This window comes from Lasioglossum baleicum, chromosome 13 (assembly GCF_051020765.1).
Source record: "Lasioglossum baleicum chromosome 13, iyLasBale1, whole genome shotgun sequence".
Lineage (NCBI taxonomy): Eukaryota > Metazoa > Arthropoda > Insecta > Hymenoptera > Halictidae > Lasioglossum > Lasioglossum baleicum.
In genome coordinates this window covers 3,937,431-3,961,033 of record NC_134941.1, presented here as the reverse complement: position 1 = coordinate 3,961,033, position 23,603 = coordinate 3,937,431, and the positions used below count along the sequence as shown (strand labels likewise).

Below are 23,603 nucleotides of genomic sequence, written 5' to 3'. Positions count from 1 at the left end.
AAAGTTTTTTCTTTACATGTTGCACTGAAAACATGCAGTATGTACACAGTGTGAAAATTAAAGTAGCTTAAGAATACAATTTTGTAGAAAAGCTTGAGTTGCAAAAGTGTGAATTTTATTTGTAAAAGGGCGGACAAGCTCTTCCAAAAGAATTAATTTAGGGATTAAAAAGGAGAATATGATTTAGATCATATGAAAGAATTAGTTTGGAGTGTAGAATCTACATCACGAGGTAAGGAATTACCCGATTGTTGGACGTCTACAATGGTTAACTACCGAACAACCTGACATCCCCATTGGATTAGAAGGCTGTCAGCCATATCGGCGAATCCGGCGAGCTTTTCATCAAATTCGGTTAACGCGAAGAAGTTACCGTTCCGGTGTCTGTTCGAGGCACGAGACGAGAGACGTAATTGCGATGATCGCACGATTCATATTTATGACGTTTGCGCAGCTCTACCCTGGAAATCTGAGAATTGGAAAGCGTCGACGCCGTCCTTCGGCAGGGTTACCTTTATCCGCGGATTCGAGTGGGGTTTAATAACGCGTGACTGATTGGAATTGCCAGAACGAAGTCTGAAAAAGTGGGCGGCAACGCGTGCTCTCCCGCGAAACTCGGACTGAGAATTTTCCGGGAGCTAGGCTTTATTACCGGGCTCGATGAGGTGATTGTGAACTAAATGCTCGATCCGTATGAGTGGAGGGGAAATTGAACGGATGTTATGAGCCGCCGCAAAAATTTAATCGGAATAATTAACGGCTTTATGCAGTTCAAGCACTGCGAGAATATCGCTTACGGGACCCGTGAAAATGGCGGCTTCTGATGTTTTTAATTTGCGATTATTGAGATCGCAAAGATGCATCCATGAGAAATTATTCAACAAATTTATTTCTTCGGGTAAATACGGTTTAAAGTGGCTCAATATTTGGATGGACAATTTTGTTGTTTTTCTAAAATAGCGTTCCTTAAACCTAATGATATTCAAGTTGGAATCAAGACCAAATTAATTGTTTCTTTCATTTCTGTGGTTTACTTAATGCGGATACCTTAAAGAGCAGGTAATATTCTAAAATAGATATTTTTAGAAAAACAATAGAATGAGAATATTAATATAGCATTTCATGTGATTATACTTTCAAGATTTTTGTAAAAATCTAAAATAATATACAATGCATAAAGAATCTGGAAAATATATGCACAAAGATCTGCAATTAGGCGAGAAAGAAGAGGCTAATATGCATGAGGATTTACATTTACATGCAGCATTTTGTTATTCAAATAATACACGGTAAAAAATATGTACATGGCTAGGTGGTAGCTTTAATTAACAGCAGCGGTTTCCGTGACCGAATAATGGTGTAGAATGGTCTTAAAGGGCGATAATCTCTCTGTAAGGCAGAGTATAACCATGTACAAGCAAATTGGCGATTACTTATGACAGTTTATTAACTGCGAAAATATGCTGTTTCCTGCCAATGCAACACTGTTTTCAGGATATCCGCAGAACCGATGAAAGCAAAGATAATCATCGACAATAATTAATAGCATACCGTGTGTTTGCTTTGGCTTAATGGAAGGTTACGTTCGAAGCCTTATGTTGTCGGCTGAATTTTACAGGAAGTACAGTCCAAGTAAATTGGACTAATCAGCTTCAGTTTTTTTTTTGAGATGTTGGTAGGATCAGTTTACTAGCTGCTGTGTAAATAATCTTTTTTTTTTAAGTAAGGATCACAATTTTTAAGTTTCTTATCTATGCCTGTAATGAAAATTTCGAAGGTACCTTTTGTAGATCTAACCAAGTTGTGCAAAGTTTGTAAAAATAGCAAAAATTGTAGGAAACAGCGATTTAAATAATTCGCAACCTTAAATTCAGAGATTTCTACTTAAAGAAAATGAATAATTACAAAATTTTCATTATAGGAACAGATAAAACTTGTAAAAATTGCGACCATTCATTTTTTCTCCGTATTTGCGACCAACAGCAATTTTAAAAAAAATTATTTACCCATCACCTAATTTTTCTACTATTAATCCTTCTATTAGGTTGGCAACTAAATACGCGACCTTTTGTTTCGTAATTCTTTTATTGTATTATTATAACCTCATCCCGTGACCATTCCTTCTAAACTGTATATCATTGGAAAGCTCTGAATTTTTCGATAATTTGATATAAAGTACTCGTGCTCAAAAAATATATATAAATGACTTTGTTTAAGAAAATATGGAGGTCGCGAACTTAGTTGCCAACCTAATGATATCTCAAAAGAACTCGAGCTGTTTGGAACAATTTGAAAAAAATCATTCGTTTTCAAAGGGTGTGCGAATACATATTACACCAACTGTATAATAATCCTCCTGAATGGAGGAACGATAAACTTTTTAAAGCAACTTTCGGGAAATATTTCGTTAAAAGCGATAGAGCGAAAACTCATTTCCACAATCGCATCCGTTGGTCTTTGAAAGTCAAAAATATCCCGGCGCGAAAATTTAGGTGTCTGTGAGGTTCTCTGATGTTACGTCAAAAGCACAAACAGAATCAAAAACATTTTGCACGTTTGACCAGTGATTCCGTCGAGCACGGGTCAATTAAAACGTGTAAAAACATGGACGAAACGTAACCCTATTAATCCTCGCGTTTTGAGGGACATGGTTTTTGTCGTAAATAAAAAACGTACGCGATCGACAGAGAACTCGTTAAAAACCGAAAAATCTATTCAACCGTGTCGAATTACGAGCGATCACCTTGCACAAAAGCACCGTCTTCAAAGCGGGAAGATCTGTTTCATAATTCCGATATCCGACTGTGAAACCGGTCCCCTTTGACGCGGACAAAGACGAATTCCGCATGCATAGTCCATGACTCTCTCTTTCTCTCTCACGTTCGTCCTCTCTTTAGATGCAACGATTTTCAATCATTTCCGTCGAATACGAGAGGTACACTGAATCGCGAAAGTATTTCAACACTTACCATACAAAAGCTCTATGAATATAATATGCCGTGTTTTATCGATCGAAAACGAAATCTACTTCGTAGCTTCTATTCATGGTTTTCATTTCGGAACCATCATTTTATTTTACCACGCTTATATTAGCTTGCCGAGTTGTCGATGTTGTCGTTGTATACGTCAAATTTTGTAATCGAATTTTAAATCACTTCCCGATGAGCTAGGGACTTAAAACTTTAAACATGGATGACAATGCAATATTAAAAAACAAATAAGAAAAAACCTGTGCGTCTAGGAGAAAAAAATTGTAATATTAACCGTCACACCTCGCCGCGCGACGCTCGGTAGTACGTCATCGCGTTCAGCGATCCCCACTCCGCGCGCCAGCACTCCCTACTCCACTACGCGTTCCCACACCGACTCATCCCCACTCCACTGACCCATTTCGCACCGAAGGAGCTCATTCAGTGTGGTGTTCCGTTCATTTAGTTCCATTTCGGACAATGCGTCGTCTCTTGGAGTCAACCCCTCATTGTATCTCGCGTATTTCTATATCTTGCGTTTCTATATCTTACTATTTCATACCAGTATTACTGTATCTTGCGTTCCATTTGAAAAATACTCAAATGTAGAAAATAAAATATACATATATAAAAAAAATTGTTTGAACCACGCTTGTATTAAAATACACTAAAAAGGAGAAAATAATTTTTTTAGACATTAGTGACTATAAATAAAAGCGTGGAGCGCCCACAAAGATTACGTCAATATAGTTTAGCGCTCCACGCTTTTATTTATAGTCACTAATGGCTAAAAAAATTATTTTCTCCTCTTTAGTGCATTTTAATAGAAGCGTGGTTTTTAAAGCTTTTCTTATATATTTTTTCTTCTTTTCAAAAATTGATCGCTTTGATGGCGTCATGTTCTATGTAGCATTGATAGAAGATGTTTGTTATTGACAAAAACGAGTAAACGAATACAAATTAATGACTTTGAAAATATTGTTGCATCGTAACTGGAGCTAATTGTTAAGAAAAGAAATAAATATCTATACAGCTCCTCTGTCTGGGAATTAGTATAGCCAATTTTTATTCTGCATAGAGATCTCTACTCTAGTAATGACCATCGTACAACTCTTCTATACATTTTTTCATTTTTCTCAAACTTTATCCATATAATCTTGGTAGCTGTACCTACAGCCACAGCAATCATAATATTTTTAAAAATGTTGTATAACATATACATAATATTTGTAGAACTTTTCAGTGAGCATTGAAATACTTTCCGCCAGCGCGTATCTCTCTGTGGTTCGACAAATATTCGCAGCGAGACGAAAAGGATTTGATTAAGGGTCGCTGTTTTTGCACGCGGGGTCTATTTATTCGGCATATTTTTTTTTAATAACCGTAGAAAGTTTCGGCGACAAACGCGCGCGTAAGTTTACATACATCTTTATTTGCGGAGCGAAATGTGGGTGGGGGGGGGCGCGGAACGGCGGGAAAATATAAAATCGAAGAACTGGAAAATGCAGAAAATTCGTGAAACAATCCGGAGAAAACAAATTGAAAGCTTTTCTTGTCTCTCTTGGTGTTATTTTATCTGGCCTCTCGAATCGATGCCAGTTTATCGAATATCTGATGGCCCTCCATATAGCTTCTACAAAATGTTTTACATAAACAAGAATTTTCCAGAGGAGAAGGGACAAGCAGGGCAGAATGTATGTTTGTTCCTTTTGCACGCGCGGTTCCACTATTTTATCCGCCAGGTTCAACGACGGATTGAAAGCTATTGAAAGCTACAAAGAGGATATCCGTTTATACGAGAGTAAAGAGAAACGGAAAAGCAGAGCGCAAATGGAAGAAATCTTACCATAGTCTCAAATCCGTCGAAAAGGAAGGGATTGTTATTTCTACGTGTCTATCTGTTGCGCTCACCCACGCCACTGTCGCCAAACATTCTCCATTTGCTAGCCGTTGACAGAAGCGTTAAAAACCCTTGAAAGCTCCGTGCGTCTGAACCAGCTGAACTTCTTTCCGCGCCCCTTTCACTTTTCGTCTCTTAAAGAAAGAATGTAATCAATGCTTTTCTTGTAGCCTTCAGTGCCTTTTTTAAAAACATTTTACCACAATTTTACCGGGATTCCTCCTTCCTCATTTCGGTAAATATTCACAAAAAGATAGCCACCCCTTTCGCACATTTTTTACCATGTGCTGAAAGACGTTACCCTGACTAGCGTTGCCACAGTCTATTGTATACACATCTTTCAAAACAGAATAAGTGATCCTATGTGAGCCATTGGAAACATTGGTTTACTAAATGAAGCGCGATAAGTATTTTTTAAACCTTCTTTAATTGAGCCTGTAAAGAAAATTTAAAATATGCATCTTGTAGATCTATGTTAATTCGATGAAACTTTGTCAGATCTACAAAAGCCATATTTTAAGTTCTCATTACAGGCACAGATAAAAAAGTTAGAAATTGACCTCGACTTTTTTCGTCGAAATTAAGTACATGGAAAAAGATAAATGCTTACACATTACCTACTAAACTAATTCTTCTAACATCTGAAAACTCAGTTATTTGTTTTTGAAAGGTGTAGCTTGTAACGTGTAATAAAAAAAAAGGAGCCACCATATTACAAGAAAGTCTTTCCTCAATAAAGCTGTGAACGAATGATCGCGTCCAATGGGGCTGATTGCCGTCGATGGTTCTTCCTACGTGCTACACTGAAGGGTTAAACTGTTGACACGGTAGATATTTTCGGAATTTTCGACGTCTCGTCACCGTGTCAAGTGTGAAACTCGAAAGGGAGGAGACTTAGGAGCGTCTGCTTCATTATGTTTCCCACTGTGGCGAACTATCGAGTAAAAAACTGGATCAGAACGAGGGGACCATTTTAAGCTGGCTAAGTGACATAAATTTTCGCCGAGGCCGCGACACGATATGAAAAACCCGGTGTTCTGCAGCGTCCCTGTAAAGGAATTACATTTCCGCGCCAAGAGCGACGGCAAAATACATGACAATTTTAAGTCGCCGAGATAAATTGCGGCAAGACCCCGGTAACAAGTTCTTGCGAAACCGTTGCGCCAAGTCGTTGCTACAGTTACTTCGTTTCTGCATAAGATCGTCTGTGCTCGGACCTTAAAATACTGTTGCAGCCGCAATGAAAACCTCACTAGTGAGAAAATGTTTAATTGCGGTGGCATTTCACCAGCTTCTTCATGCAGCCCATTCAACATTGTATGATAAACATCCTCCTCATGCTAGACGCATTATAATATTACAAATGTTTCTATTGCTGGCAATACGTGTCAAAAACTCCTTTTTCTCAAGAGAAAAGCGGATGTGTGTAAACTCGGTTAGACAGTGATCACCCATTTTCCTAAAAACATCGGTACACTCAAAATTTAGTCGATATCTACAATAGATAAAATATATTTCTCAAGGTAAATACACATAAAGTCATAATACCCAGATAAAATAAAAATATAATCGTGGATTTTTCTGCAATAGAACATCTAAGTGCAACAGGACATCTAAGGCAGAGTATGCAAGCCAGGTGATCATATGAGCATGTCTAAAGTAGGGCTGTTACTTTTCCGAAGATTCGAAGTTTGGAAGCTTCGAAACTTCGAAATCTTCGACCTTCGAAGGAAAGTAAAAGCCCTAGTCTGAAGGAGGATGTTTGAAAGAAATGGTAATTCTTGGGATCGTCCGCAAATGAAAAATTCCTGCATGACTTTTAAGAGTGTCTCCCAAGGAATAAAAAATGTCCTTATCCGAAAAACGATGGGGAGGTTATTAAAAGTGAATCCAAACATGAGAGAATGATAATGGTCTACCTACAACATGAATATGACTTATTCGAGGTAGTTCTCTATTCGACGCTCTTTATTGGCTGGGGCTTTACTGTAGTTTCAAAATGTGTTAGATATTATTTATACAACAAAGAATAACAAAGAGTAACAAAGACGTAATAGCAACAACCACAAAAATAATGAAGGAGGAAATATTAAACGACGAAGTGAGCAACAGTTCAAATCTCAAACTCGGCAACTTTAATTTCGACGTCGAGAGCGTCTCGCCGAGTATTAAAACGCTGAAATCAACCGCGTTCATCGAGCAAAGCTTCCTCGAATTCAATTTCCGAGTGGTCTCGGCGGCCATCGAAGCCGAAGAGGACAAACTTTTCGCGCGACAGACGAAATCGCGATAAGCGAGTTAACAAATCCTCGAAACAGAGGGGCAGGGGTAGTGAAATCACCCTCGCGGCGGCGGCAGTGAGTTTCGTGCTTACATTCACGCGCTGACCGCGCAAATTTCGAACATGACTGCTACTCGACCAGCCCGCTAATTATCGCAAAGTTCTCGCGGAGGCCAGAAGTGGCCGGATAATTAGCCACGAAATCCTACGGCGCGATCTTCCGGTTCGACAGTTCCGGAGTCTTCCGCAGCCAGGCTTTTTCCTCCCCCTGATGTTGATGGGCCTTGCGAAAAGGGTTGGACCCTCGAAGGAAAAAAGGAGTAAATGGGTGGACTTGTTTCGAAATAAGGAGATCTTCTCTTCTTTTGAAGCTGTTCATTGGGCACAGTTTATGGTCTGTCGGACAACGGTATGGGAACCATAAATTCTCAGTTCACTCAAGAACAATGTCCGAATAGTTTTTGAATGTCCTATATCGAAAGAAAACTATAGTTCGAATTATTAGCTGCTAATAACTGAAAGTTATTTGTACCTCGACCTAATGATAAAACAAATTTTTTTCATTGAATTCATAATTCTTTATATTCCATCTTATAGCGGCTGAAAAATACATTTGAATATGCTTAAGTCATTTTAACAAGATGAAATAAAAAAAACAAGTTTTCCCGATAAAAAATAACGGTGACCTTGAAAATAATAAAATAACCGGACAAAAAATTGTTCTTCTATGATATTCCTCCTTCGATACCATTTAAATTATGCCAAAAATATTTTTTTTGTGCCATTAAAAACAAAGGAGGTATTTAGGTGGCCACCTTCAGCTGAGAGACACCCTGTATATATATAAATTTATTTTAAATATCGATTAAATTTACAACATACTGATGTCTTTTGGAGCCTAATTATCAACGATGCATAAATACGCCGACGAATCGATGAAGTCCCCAAGTGAAAAATTGACGAGAGAACCGTACCGAGGGACCCATACACAGAAGCTAGCTGGCTTTCTGTGATTTCTGACTGATGCCTTTAATTCGATTTAAAAAGTGCAAAAAAAGTCCGCGCAATTTATGTGACTCGTCCACCCTTGCTAGTGGCTTCGCTCTACTTATTTCCTATAGGCGAGTGCCTGGGGTACTTCAAGGGCTGCTATCCGACCCAAACGACATTAAATGATGCCGCTAAAGATCCCGGGATACGTCTGCCTTACTTCCGACCGTAATTCAGTAACTTATTGGACAATAAACGTAATATGATCCAATCTGGGACGCTTCGATGAACGTCAAGGCTTTGATGACGCCTACTGTTGTAAGAGTCGTTTCATCAAAAATTGCGTCTGCATCTTAATAGTAAACCACTGAGCTCTAAACATGATTAATTTGTTTTGCTTGCTGATGAAGTTATTCTGCTAATGACAAGATTAAATGTATTCAGTTCTTATTTGTGTAATGGAAAATGTGAATGCTTCAACAAACATTATAGAATGTCCAGATTTCTTTAGCAGTAAAAGATTAAACTTGAATAAACATCCATTGTTTAAATATAACATTACTTACGCCATTCTCTTGTATTACACTAAAACTGAGCATAGGCTAATAAAATTAATTAACGAAAAAAATAAACGGCCAACTTTGCAATGCCCAAGGTAGAATGACGCTTAATATTTTTCATGTCGTATTTACGATTATATTTAAAGCATTTCCACTTGGGCTAGAATTTCTTTCAATTTCGAGCACAGTGCACCTTAAACCGAAGGCGTTGTTTGTTTCACTCAGCACACTGTCTTGCGGTCCGATTTCCTTCGTCATCTTCTTTCTCATTCAATCGTGCAATATTCAGACACTTTGCCGGCCGCGCGAGCGCGGAACTTTCTGTTTTGTTCAGGTGCGCGCCAACAGATTCCGCAAACAACCGGAGCACAATTTTCAGTCTAATGGAAAACACGGGAATAAAAGGTATAAAACTGTAACAAGAGAATATGCAATTGCACGGGGGAAGAGACGTCACGCCGGAATCCACGTTTTTTTTTCGTAAACATCTATGCCGACAATATTGCATCAATTCCTATCGGAAAATAAATATCGCACCGCGATACGCGTGTTTATTCGCATTTGAAATGCAAGCGCCGTGCGTGATTCCCATAAAGCTATTGGCGATCATTTGAAAGCAACTACACTCCCAAATTTCATGGACCTTTTTTCCGTTCGAATAAATCCCCCGTGAATTCGGATTTGACCCGCGACAGAAACGCGAATACTGATAACTCGGCGCGACCAGTTTATAATACAATAATTTAATATTCTCTACAATCGCGCTTTGTTAATCTTCTTACAATGGTCCTCCAATTTTCCGATATCGAAAGAACGCGCCAGCGAACATTTGAAAGAGCGCGACACTGCGTCCATAGGTGTGGTGTATTTGTAAAAATCAGGGACAAAAAATAACAGTTATTGTAAAATTTTCTGCGATAAAAATCATGTTGTATAAAATTGAAAAGATAATCTCTACTTAAACATTCTACAATTTCTTCTATGATAGGAACTTGAGTGAGGAAATTGATCTAATCATTTCCTATCAATACACATCTATAATTTCAATATAGTGAAATAAAAAATTCGAAAACCGGTTAGTTGACTAGCAGTGTTGATAGCCGTGCAAAACCGCCGATCTCTGGTACAAAGCCTAGTTTTCACGTTTGGTAATCGATACCGTGTCTCGGTATACAAAGGTGAAATTTGTTTCTCGATCGAAATTAAAATATATGAATTTAAGATTTCGGCGCCAGGTTCGATCAATTATAAAGTGACAGCAAATGTGCAATTAATTAAACATGTATCTTGAAGTTTCGATCCCTATGTGGATCATTTTCACAAAGAACATTTATTGCGTCTGAAAATAATGCAAGAAAATTATAATTTGGCAAAAATATTATAGCACAGCCGTGTAGATCCGAAAGATCAAACGAAAATAATACACTTACTTGCTGCGACAAGAAAATGAAAGAACATTTTAAACGAAAATTATGAGTTACACAGAGACAATCTTCCATCCATGGTGGCAGATATGTAACTGAAAACCATGTGCTAACGCAAAAGTAAGAGCGTGAAGTGTCATACATATGGACAAACCGATTACTGATTGGTTGGTCGATATCGATCAATAGTTTAGTCGATATAGATCAATAATTTTGAACAGCGTGAACTTATAGACATTAAAATAAAACTAAAAACTCTCTCAAATATGTTTTATTTTAATATTACTTTGTTTGTAAATAAAACTAAATTTATTTTTCTTGTGTATCCACACTCAGTTGTGTTTGTACCACATTTAATACGAACGGAAAACGAAAACGACAGCATTTCTGAAGATGAAAAAATTTAGAATCTCAATTATATTGGAAAAATCATCATAACACATTACTGATTCAGTAATGCCGCGTAGTAATCATGAATCTTAGGTGTTTCGAACCTAAGATTTACGCTTTGTTGTTTAATCATATGAATGGTTTCCAATCTCGGTATACAGTACGGCGCTGTTTTTCCTCAGTGAATTTCAGAGTGAAATGTTCGGTATTATTGTTCCGAGAGAGCGGGGACTCGGACTTGTGCACGATCCTTTACCGTCGTCGGAAGGATCTAGGTAGATCTTCTGGCCACCTAGGGGACAAAGTGAATACCCCCAGTGTTTATCGTGTTTGCCAATCGGTCAATCGTGATCCGGATAGTCGGACAGATTGCTAACGGTGGACCGGTGGAATGCTCTGGCAGAATTACGTAACCATTTAAGTGCCCCGGAGCAACTAGACTTTACTATCGCCGGAGAAAGGGATATACCCTTCTCTTTTGACTCCGTCTCCCTCCTTCTTTGTTCCCCGGACTCTCTCGCTCCTATTATAATTCGCTCCCTGCCTGCCGCTACTCTTTATTCGACAGCAGTTTGTATAATCGCGTTCACCGTTACCAACAATACCACTGTGATCCCTTCTAGTTTCGTTTTAGAACATTGTACGCCAGCTTTACAAGCATCCGTACACAATGGACTTCTTCTCCGTTCAGGATGCTACCATAGGCTGACTCATCAGGGTGTTGTCAATAAGTTATTAATAGACTCGCCGTTATTATGCAATTATGGCGTACGCAAATATGCGCAACAGAACGATAGACGAACGTTCACGACGCCAGAGACATAACTCATTTTATCTTAACGCGTTTGCTATCAGCATCTGTTTCGTTGCTTATCTCTATTGTTGAATCGTTTCACCTCTTTATGAAATATTTATATGTCCTGGAATCTCTGAATATTGTGTGTATGACTTTAAACAACGAAGTGTTTAACTATCATTAAACTAGTTTGGCTATCTTCATGTAAACTGCGAAATTGTGCACGCATGTATACGTTTGCTACCAGCTTTGTTGCTCACCTGCATCGTTAAAATAATTTATTAAATGCAACGTACCTCCTTTGTGCGAAACAATTTAGCCGACGTCATGGAATCTCGGAATATTATGCTGTGTACTATTAGAATAGACATCAAAGTGTCTACAATTAATTTGGCCATCTTCAAATAAACTACGGAATTGTGGACATTACAGGCCTGCACACGTTTGCTACCTGCATTTACTTCGTTGCTTACCTGTGTCGCTAAAATGCTTTGTTATACACACAATAAGTACCCCCTTCGCGAGATATTAGAACAATTTAGCAAGAGGATGTCCTAGACTCTCTGAAGTTTAGGTCTAAAAAACGTATTTCTTAAATTTTTTAATCAATAATTATTTTGAAATTATCCTTACACTAAAATTTTATGCTTCAGTTACAACTTATCCGAATGTAAGAACAACTTGCCCCATAATGTGCTAAAAAGTTCCGCTTCGCTCAACGACAACTGAATGAAAAAATGTAAAAAACTAATATTACAATATTTTAATTGTAAGATCAGAATTTTAAAATACAATAAATTACCCATTAAAGTTGAGGAAATCCAGTATACTGTTTCTACGTAATTTTATATGTTTCTTCAAAATCGGATACTTATAACCCCTCTCCCCTACAAAGGGAGGAAAAATCAGATCAAGTTTTAAAAAATAGATGAGCAAGAGTTCATAATGAATATCCCAGTAATTTTAGTAAATTGTTATATTAATTTTGAGAGGAATAATCAGAAAGAAACAGCCGTAGAAGTGGCAATTGATCCACGCAAACAACGTGTGAAAGATCGACGTATCTCGTTGTGAACTTCGCGAGACTCGAGAGCAATCCGAGATCAAAATATCGAATATTTTCGCGCGGACCATTCAGGTTGGTTTTCAAGGGATTTGCGGATAGGTTGCAAAACGTGTTATAAAACTGCTCCTCCCACCTGTGCCCCTGGCCCCCACCCGGTGGCCGGTTTCATTCAACCTTTACCTTTATCTCTCGATTTAGTATCGCGCAGGATACAATAGTACAATGGCGTGATAATATCAGGAGTAAAAGTCCGGCATTGTTCGAACGATTACGCTCGCCCGCGTAATCCTTAATTGCATTCGGCCGTAGCGAGACCACGATCTATACGATCCTTTGGATTCATAGTGTTCCCTGACCGAACAACGACATTGTCCGGGATTCTGTCACACCAGAGATACACTCGTGGCTCCATAGAGCCTCTGTCCCGGGAGATATAGTTCGCCAGATATGAACACTTTGAACACACTTGCCTCCTGTACGGAATTATGTGATCTAGCATCGGCACACAGAGACTCTTCTCTATTCGATGTAAAGACCTCTGTGTACCGTTAACTGAATTACTTGCAAATATACCGATGCTCTTATGCGATTCGTTCGAAAATAGATATACTGGGCTATTTCGGGATAAACATTATAGGGTAAACTGTACTATTGCTGGCACTGCAATACTTATTGGAACTTTTGATTTAAACGGCAAATATTAACCCTTTGCACTCGAATGGCGACTGTGAGGCGCCAGTAAAAATTTCCACACCATTTATCAAAACAGTTTCAATATGTGACATGTTTCAAAACTGTTACATGAGAAAACTGGATAAATTTCATGCGTACAATGTAAAAAGGATTACATAGAATAAAAATGTTCTGGGTCGAAAGAAATGATTTTGATTTTCGAAGTAAAATTGCTTCGAGTGCAAGGGGTTAAGAATTCCTGGTATAGAAAATCATTTTATATTGCTTCTCATTTATATTTCAAAGCAACGTTGTAAGTTAATCATAAAATGTAAGAAACACTTAATAGCGAATTGTAATATTAAAGTAAATATTTTTACGAATTTTAAAAATAATAAATCATACATATTTATGATTAGACAGTATATTATTCTTAGGCAATTAATTTTATGGTAACGTTGGGTAATGACTCGATAGGAGATCACGATTCTGGACCGACGATGATCTTCGACTGCGGTTAGGTACCCGGTATCACACGCCCCGATGAACTGCCCGCTCTAGTTCCTCTATTCATGGTGGATTTCCCGAAAACTGGGGGACCTCAACAAACTCACAGATCCAAAAGATAGACTTCACGCGGAGTTAGGCATTAATCGATTAAAATTTTAATCAAGATTGATTGATTAATGTGTACGATTGAAAAAGGTAATCATCTAAAAATCGACGATTGATTCAATCGATTGATGAAGTTAATCGTCAATCGTCGATGAAGAAAAGAAATCATCGAAAAATCGGAGACTGATTCAATCGATTGATGAATTTAATCGTCAATCGTTGATTAATTTTCATATATTCCGTATTTCATTCGAAACTTCAGCAGTTAATCATTAATCAATTATCCTATTGACGATTACAATTGAAAGAAGTGTAATCATTAACCACAATTAACGACTAAACTCGGAGATTAATTGTTAATTGCGATTAACGATTGAAGTAGAAATTTATTCGTCAATCGTTAATTAAATTTTTGCCCAACTCTGACTTCAGGAAATAACTTAACAATCGACTCCGGATTTTATGCACATGTGACAAAAATGAGAAGGTACAATTTAAAACAGTGAAGAGAGTAGGACTGTAATTAATATATTATTTTGACCACATTAAAATTATTAGTGAAGAAAATAAATGTATATTCAGTTCCTGCTCAGACTTGATCAAGATCTACATTCTACTTATCAACTCCAACAGCATAGATGTTGTACCAGTAATTCTACTTGGGAATTTGAAAACTGGAATATCTTGTGGAGAATTAGCTTTCCAACAGATTAAGTGTAGCAATGTAATTTATTCGACACTTATCGCACAATTAGCGTTTAATATTGCAATATACTAATAGAATAAATATTGACAAACGTGTACGCTTGCTTGTTATCATTAATTTACATAATATCCTTAACTTATTTCCTAATGTCAGATGAACAGAATGATAAGACAACGATTCTAATAGATACATAAATTAGCAGATTATTCGGTTAAAAATGGAAGTGAAATGCCTGTATGAAATTGCATTCATCTATCAGGTGACATTGATCAGATACATAAATCAGCAGATTATTCTGTTAAAAACGAGGACGAAATTTCTCTATCAAATTGCGTTCATCTATCAGCTGGCATTGATCTTCGCAAACCAACGTTCGTAACCGGAAAAATTAATTAATGCTAAGAAAAATGACGTTCCAGTGTCACAATCTGAGAGCATAAGAAGCAACAGAAGCACATCGAGACAAATCTATAAGTCCCAATAAATAATTCACCCCCATTAAGTATTCGGACGGTTTCTCATAAGTTAACATAATTGGTTAAGGGACCAGGTATCTGTGCACTTAATCTTAATTGGATGTTGCGGCGCTTGTGCTGTATGTCTAGTCATTTATAAAAGAGGCTTACTTCGGAACCAAGTGGTACCAACGTGAACCGGTTTTCCCCATTCGCGGAAGAGACACATCGTTTGATCTCCATAGACTACGAGGTTTGCGGATGATTTTGAAGTTTCTAGCTCCAGCTATATGTACGTATGCATCAAGAAATTTCAGGCTCTACACGCGTGAGCCGAGCGGATCGTTATACATATATGTACGTAGGTATAAATCTTACTTCACGCCTCGCTTCTCGCTACTATATCAATCTACTTGAATCTCGACCTATTGGGTTTGATTTATTCTGGTGCATTGGACTCTGCATCCCGAGACGTATCGGACAGCCGATATTAATTGGTGCCAATTAAATCACTGGATCGTGGAATAGCATCCGATACAAAATTAAAAAGATTAATATGTCCAACTAGGAAGAGGCCAGAAGATATTGCTTGTGATTTGTTTCTGGGAAAAAGTTACGCACTTTCCGTTGCTACTGGTTCTCCGTCTATGGAAATTGAAATATTGCCGAGCGTCGAATAGAGAACTTATACAGCTGTCATAAGTTTTATTCGTGTTGTTATTTAACCATTCTCTTCAGTAAAACCTTTTATTTTTCCACGAAACAGCATCTTTCTCCCAACTGGTTTCATTAATAATGGATACATCAAATTTAAAATAGTGAAAATATTCCAAGAATATTTAATACTGTATTATTTTGGACTTATTAGAACGATTAAAGAGAGTAATTGAATATGTAGCTTCTGTATATTGTAATGAATGCAGATAATTTTTATTTTGCATAAAAATTGTTTGCATCATCTGAAATATGTGCAGTTAGTAATTAGTTTAGTAAATGACATCTAAAACAATATGTTGAAAAAATGCATTTGGTCGGAATTGTGAAAAACAATATTAAAAATTGATTTTCACAATTCCGACCAAATGCATTTTTTCAACATATTTTTTACAGAGAAATTGAAGTCGTTTGGTCCATTTATAAAAAAGTTATTCTAATTTAAAGTGTGTGATCAGTTTTGCTCCTAACTTTACAGCTAAATACAAATTTTGTTCAAGCTTTAATAATGTTCATAAGCTGCAATGAATACATTGATGCTCCTAAATTTTTTAAATCTGTCTACTGCTTAAAATTGCACATATGTACTCATTTTTGTCATAAATGCTTAAAAATCCACAGTGTAGTGATAACGAACGCGTCAAAGTACACTTTCAATGTTTCCATTAATTAATTGATAGACGTTTATAAGTTGATATAAAAATTCTTGGTGAATGTCGACTATATCGAATATTTTGGGACCCCGATAACATTTATCTCTATAGAATATCGTCGCTATAGTGGCCATAATATGCGAAATGGAGCATTAAATGACCCTCTCCGTAGATTGCTTCTTTTATTCAGTGGAAATGGTGACTTTATAGTCTTTGGAAGATGGCTGAATCCATTTCCACTGATGCGTCCAGCTAATATCGTCTCGTGCCATCGAAACTAGTCGCTGGTCTACAACTGGCAAAAGCTCTTTGCGTTACTTCCGTGAAAATGGCTGTGCTAGAAACCCGCCAGTCGAGTAGCCCACCTGAATACACCTTCGACCTTTCCGCAGGAGTCGCAGCAACGGTTGCACAACGCTAATCGACAATCATGACCGAGAAAACTGTTCTATTTCCGTTACTGAACGCCGTATACTTTGTAGATTGTGCTTTTCTATTCTTCTGGAGGATAAATCATTCTGCACGTTCACTCTAATAAATCGTTCAACCTGGTTGTTTATAAAAAATAACACGTCGAAATTCCTATTCAAATAGCACGCTACTTTGATTCATTTCTTCTACCAACCTCTTTAAACTGTTCACTTGCTTGCAACACCTAATAAAGAATATTATTAATTTATTAGAAATCTCTTAAATGAAGACTTCGAATAAATATAAAGTTACTTTTTGACATTTAAGCTTCATTCTACATTTAAACTTCAACTTTTTTAAACCATTCCTTTTAACATCTAGTATTGGAAATCGGAGTGAAATTTTTTGTAATAAACATGTAACTCTTAAATAAAGACTTCCAATAAATATAACGTTGCTTTTTGACATTTAGAGTCTAGGCATTTAAGCTTCAACTTCTTTAAACCATTCCTTTTAACATCTAGTAAAGAAATCTAGTATTAGCAGTCAGAGTGCAATTTTTCTGTAATAAATATTTAAGTCTGAGAGTAAACGGAGACTTTCAGGAAATATAAAGTGGGTTTTTGATGTTCAGAGTCTACGCGTTTAAGCTTCAACTTACAGGAAAGCAATGACTTTTTATGAGATATTAAAAACAGTCTTCTCTTGAGAACTGCGTAATGTTTCTTCATGCATTTTAACATGGGCCCCAGGTTTGCTACATTTGTAATATTCATCACTCTAGATTACACGTGGCTTGTTAACATTTTCTTTATTCATGTACAATATTTCGTCGAGAAGTTTTCAACACTGAAATTCTAGATTTACGCGATTAAAATCCCTTCTTTATAATTTAAGCGTATTTCCCAATTACTTTAACTTCGTAAATATTTTGCACAAGTACATACATCAATTGCGTTTTATTAGATAAAAGAGTGGATTTTCTTTTAGATGAAAGTGATTAGAGAGATAATGTTTATAGTTTATGTATCTAGAATGAAAAGGTACAATTATTATAATAAATAATTTCATCATTGCTATAATTATTGTTTGTCAAGGCCCCCCTTTCTATCTAAAATTTGCTGACAGCATTCGATTTTAATTGAATTTGTTACCGTAAGCGATCTAGATGAGCATATGAAAGCTGGAATGTGGGCTATAAACAATTAACTATCGCTAATGGAAACGACGGAAGTGGAACTTCGGAACGACGTAAGACGGGAGGACGTAACTCGGGATATTACGGTATTGCGAAAGATATCTTACTGCGATGTGGTAAAAGGTAATCAGGTTTAAGGTGTAGTTTTCAATGGGAGTTTCGCACGATGTATGAAGTGTTCGCATTGACGCGGGAATATCGATTAAGATGAGTGTGTCGTAAATCATGAGGAAGGAGGGACACTGACGCAGCGCGTATGTAAATCAAGGCGAGATCGTCTGAACCGGAAGACATTCTTGCGTGTTCTCCAATGGCAAGTGGAGGACTTTCCACGCTGCTTCCAAGAGACCATTGGTCGCGATGGAAACCTGCTGGGCGACTAACCTACCTGTGGGCACTTACGACCTTCCAGCAACACAGCGCAGCGGTGCGCCGCTGGTTGCACAACCGCGCGCCGCAACCGTACCTACAGAATCATAATCGAAAGACCTACCGTGGCGGTTGCATTGGCGACAGTGCATTTCAATTACTGCAACAGAGAATTCGAACACAATCGAGCAATTTGTCGAATGGCTGACGCAACTGCCGTAAAGACAATGGAAAATAGGTTTCCCGATGGAGAATTGCGTCAAACTCGGTCAATTTTGCGTACAAACCTAAACAAAATACTGCGAAACTATGGTTAAATAATAATCTGTGCTTGTTGTTGCAGACGAACACTCTCTTGCATCAATTACTGTTATGTTTTCCCTTCCCTAATTTCTAATAGTTGTGTTATAGACAAGATGGACCAACAACTTCGACCGCCTTCAATATCTTCGTTATTTGTAATAATACGAAACAATTATTTATACAAAACTTGCGTGGCACAGAGGAGGAAATATTGTTTTGTATGGGTGATGGCGTTTTGGAGATTTCATGGTTATTCTCGTAAATCGATAGAGTATGAGTCCTAAATAATAAATAGCTTTAACTAGTTAAGTAGTTAATATTAAAATAGTTAACAAGATATAGGACGAGGCACGATAGGCACGATGTCCTTATTAACACAGAAGAAAGATATGATACTATAAAATGCAAACAATCCATATAACTAAACGTTAATTACACAGGATGTATTATATCTTGATAGTAAAATGTGTGACGATTCAAATTTAGTTAGTTTAGCTAATCGACTAATTTTTTCATATTTTAGCAATATGTGAATTTCTCATTACCATTACGTCCAAAACTGACTTTTCGATAAAATTAATGTCATGAATTCGTGATCAAAATATCGCGTTATGCAGTCAAGCCAGAAAATATACCGAATCCCTATGTGAATAAATATCACGTAAATATCTCAAACATTTATGCATGTATAAAAAATCAGTTTACCATATCCAAACAGTCCGTTTTATTAACATCAATTTATTCCCACAATTTATCCTGTATACATATAAACTTGTAAATAATAAACAGCAACGAACGATATTAACACATATATTCACGTTCACGTCATCTCGCATGTGCAATAATTTATTTTATTTCTACTTGAAAATGCAAAAATTTGAAAGGAGATTGAACCAAATTTTATTTCTCCTATTATTAATTTTGGCAAAGTAGAAAATAAAATTATCTGAATGAAAATTTCAATATGTGGACAGTTTTACTTTTCCTCAAATCTAATAAAACGAATGTGAAGGTTCGTAACCCCATTTCATCCTACAGAGTGATGGAATTTAGTGCATTTATAGTATTTCTATAAATAAACATAAGAAATAACAATTATTAGTCATCTTAAATATATTTATATTTGTACTGTGTTTACAACTTATCATATATGTAATTGAAATAAATAGAAATACGAAAGGACTGAATGAAATATTAATTTGATAGATATTAAAATTTATATGAAATAATTAATTAAGTTAATGACTTTGAACTTACTTCAACTCTCGTTTTAAACAAATCATTTTAATGGGACTTGAAGTGGGGGACAATGGGGCATTATTGTATCCAAAGAAAAGGTGGACGACTATTAGTGTCGATGACTGCATCGATGTGTTATACCTAAGAAATATTTTTCTTAGATTGTAGAGAGATGGACATTCTACTATCGAATTCTAATGTAATTTCATACACACTGCTGTGCAAAAGAAAGAAGCACCCAGTATAATTATAAGATATAATGACAAACAATATCTTCACGTAGAAATTCTATTGTACAATGATTGATTTATTGCATTTGAAGTATTGTATACTCCCACTAATATTCGGACGCTCTAAAAAAAAGCGATAACCTTTTTAAATGTTGGACTATACGATTCAAACTTTTTTGGGAAGCTAGAGCAATTAGTTTACTACAGGATGTGAAAAGAAACTTTTTCGAATATCGCAATTGGTCGGAATTGTAGAGAGAATACTAAAAGATCACAACATACACAGATCTACAAAACGTATTTTTTAGATTTTCAATATAGGCCCACATAAAATAGTTGTAAAATGCAACTTTCAATATTTTCTCTACAATTCCGACCAATTGCAATTTTCGAAAAATTTCTTTTCACATCCTGCAGTAAACCAATTGCTCTAGCTTCCCAAAAAAGTTTGAATCGTATAATCGAACATTTAAAGAAGTTATCGCTTTTTTTTTTGGAGCGTCCGAATATTAGTGGGAGTCACTGTATATGTATTCTCAGAACTATTCAATTAAACAGCGGAATCCTTTTTCAAAACATACAGTGTTGTTATTTGATTTTCTACGCTTTCCTATTAAATATGGCCGGGTGATTCTTTCTTTTGCACAGCAGTGTATCCGGATCATTATTAAAATTAAATTTTGTCCAGCTAGATCGTGAAAACAGCCCACTGCGCGACGCAACGAAGACGCGCAAGTAAATTCGGCCGCAGGAGTCAGACACGGCGCAAGAATCTAAACTCTAAACGGATTGACGTTCGCTGAAGATAATACCAGTCGAATGGAAAATCGTGCAGGATTGTCGTTCACGGGTTCCCCATGAAACGAAAGATCGCGCGGCACGGCGAGAAAGTAGCTTTCGCCCGGCTGTTCGAGAGGAGATCGGCGGCTTCTCGTTAGGCATTAAAACGCCAGTGCACCGTAAGTCCAGGGCCGTAATCGAACCAGGCCCTGGCAGGAAAACAGTTTCGAGCCCTCCCTCCCCGTTCCGATCATCTTTATCCGAGCTATAGCAGCTACGGCCACGTTCCGCGCGCCCGAAAACTTGCTGTCGTCGGCGACCAAATCCCGATTTTACGAGCGGAACCCGGGGCAATCGGTCTGTCGGTCTTTACTGTTGCACTAAAAGCGAAACACCGAACAGAGATTTACTCGCGATAAATCGTGCCCGAGCACGGAATCTATTGCGAACGATATAAAAAGAGCTCGCGAGGAAGTGTACACACACTTGGCTCAAGTTTATCGAGCGATAACGACACGTGTGATTCTGCTAAACGATTTCGAAGCTGAAATAAACAGCGATGAACAATCGGCGAATCGCTGCTCCTTTTCGTCATGAATGCATAAAATCTGCTGCCTAATAATAACAAATAAACGAACCTAATATTCATTTCAATTCAATCTTAATAGAGGATGTGCATCATTTAAGTACCTTAAACTCCACTAAACGCTATACAATCTTGTACAAACGATAAGACAAATTGTTGATCTCTGAATCCGAGCCTCCAATGATCCACTAACGTTCTTGAGTAGATCGTACAGAACCAATTATACTGTAGAAACTGTCCTCATTTCTCTATTACCCACACTTTTGCTGTTCTTCAATCGCTAAAAAATTTCGAGAAAGTTATAGATACTGTGGCATCCATTATGGACGTAAATGATACAATATTGAAGCAGCTCTCTGCATCACTCTTTGCTTCTTCCTCTGCTTGCACGATTTCGAATGATTTTCTAGAGTAAGCAGAGGCGAAGGATCGGTTGTGTACGGCCCTGCTCGTATCTCTCGAGAAGTACTCGCTATCGAGCGCACGACCACGTTCCTTATTATTTCCCATTAAGGCTGGATGTTCCTCTTGCCCTCAAAAGAGTTCCTCGCCCGACGACCCGCGGCATTTAAAAGCAGACGGTGGTATAAAATTTCACGGGATTCGGGGCGACTCGTGATAAGCCCTAATAGTCCGCTCCCCCGCTCGCCCCTGCACAATTTTCCAGAGACGGAAAGAATTCAAAACGAACGCCTCGGGAGTAGATCGCTACCCTCCTTGAAAGCTCACCGGAGAATATTCGAAATAAACGCTTGGATTATAAATTTCTCGCCGGCCTTTATCCCATTGGGCACATGCAGCCGGAAGAACCCTTTCCATTAAGTCTGTCGAACGATTTTCTTCTTGCGTACTGTCAGATTTGAATGCACATTTCACTTAATTAAATCGTGCTTCACGAAACATTGGTAATTTCATTTCTTTGCAATATTTAACGCTAAACTATGACCGGTCAAATGACCGATTTTATACATATCGGTTTACAATTGTTGCGACTATAATTAGACAGCGGATCTTTATGCAAAATAAAAATTTTTGTACGTGAAGTGAAATAAAAATTAATGTTCTTTCTTAATATTAGAAAGATCGAAAATAATATAACAGGATTTTTTTTAATTCTCCTAATGTTTCATCTGTTTTAAATTGCATCTACTCAATTTGGTCATAAATGCATAGAATAGACACACAGAATTGTTAAACCTATAATTACTGTGCTACGCCGATTGTTAATTGAATTTTGAATGCAAATTTTACTTAATTAAATCGTGCTTCATGAAACATTGGTAATTTCATTTGATTGCAATATTTACCGCTAAACTATCACCGGTCAAATGATCGATTATATACGTATCGGTTTACAATTATTGCAACTATAATTAGACAGCGGATCTTTATGCAAAATGAAAATTTTTGTACGTGAAATGAAACAAAAATTAATTTTCTTTCTTAATATTAGACAGTTTGAAAACAATATAAGAGTATTTTTAAATTCTTCTAATGTTTCGACTGTTTTAAATTGCATCTACTTAATTTCGTCATAAATGCATAGAATAGACACACAGAATTGTTAAACCTATAATCACTGTGCTATGCTGACTGTTAATTGAACTTTAATGATGTTACTTATTTTAATATACGAAATATTTCAATTACATCAACTTCAATGTTTCCTATAAGAGACAATTTTTTTATTTTACCGTATAGAAAAATTAAGTACGGTTAAGAATTACATGAAAACTAGTTGATACAGAAACAATTAATCAAATCGTATTCTATAGTTTTGTAAATCTTGATTTCATAGCAAGAATTCTTTGATATAAACTTCCATTTATACTGTTATTCTCACAAAAACATCTAACTTGGAGTTTAATTGCCCTGCACAAGTTGCTCCAGGATGTATAAACCTACTTTGACACGATAACTCTAGTGAAAAGACGTAATTTGGGGCTGCATAAAATGCAACAAAAATTCTAAATTGCCACAGCGTTGTAAAACCTTGTTTCCGCACTCTCTCGTCCCTTCGAAACACATTTCAGCGAGAGTTTACATTTTCTGAAGCTAAACAAAAGGAAGTCTAGTGGTGCTTCAACGAGACTATGCCAGATGGAGAAGTACTTTCCACACGAATTTCATTAGTATACTAGAACATAACAGCGTTATCCCAATTAAACGATGCGACATTTGTTGTAATACTAGAATCTATAGTGGTTTCAGTCACGAAAAAAATTTTTCCAAGTTTTCACAGACGTCTAAATGTTATTTTCGAGAAAAAACGCATCATCATTTTCTCGCTTACTAC

At 36.9% G+C, this 23,603-nt stretch overlaps 1 protein-coding gene across 2 annotated transcripts in view; it reads right to left on the bottom strand.

The window, feature by feature from the left end:
* The window catches only part of Irsp53 (Insulin receptor substrate 53 kDa), a 324,468-nt gene that overhangs the window by 231,954 nt on the left and 68,911 nt on the right, over positions 1-23,603 (bottom strand). The gene's annotated exons all lie outside the window — the stretch shown is intronic.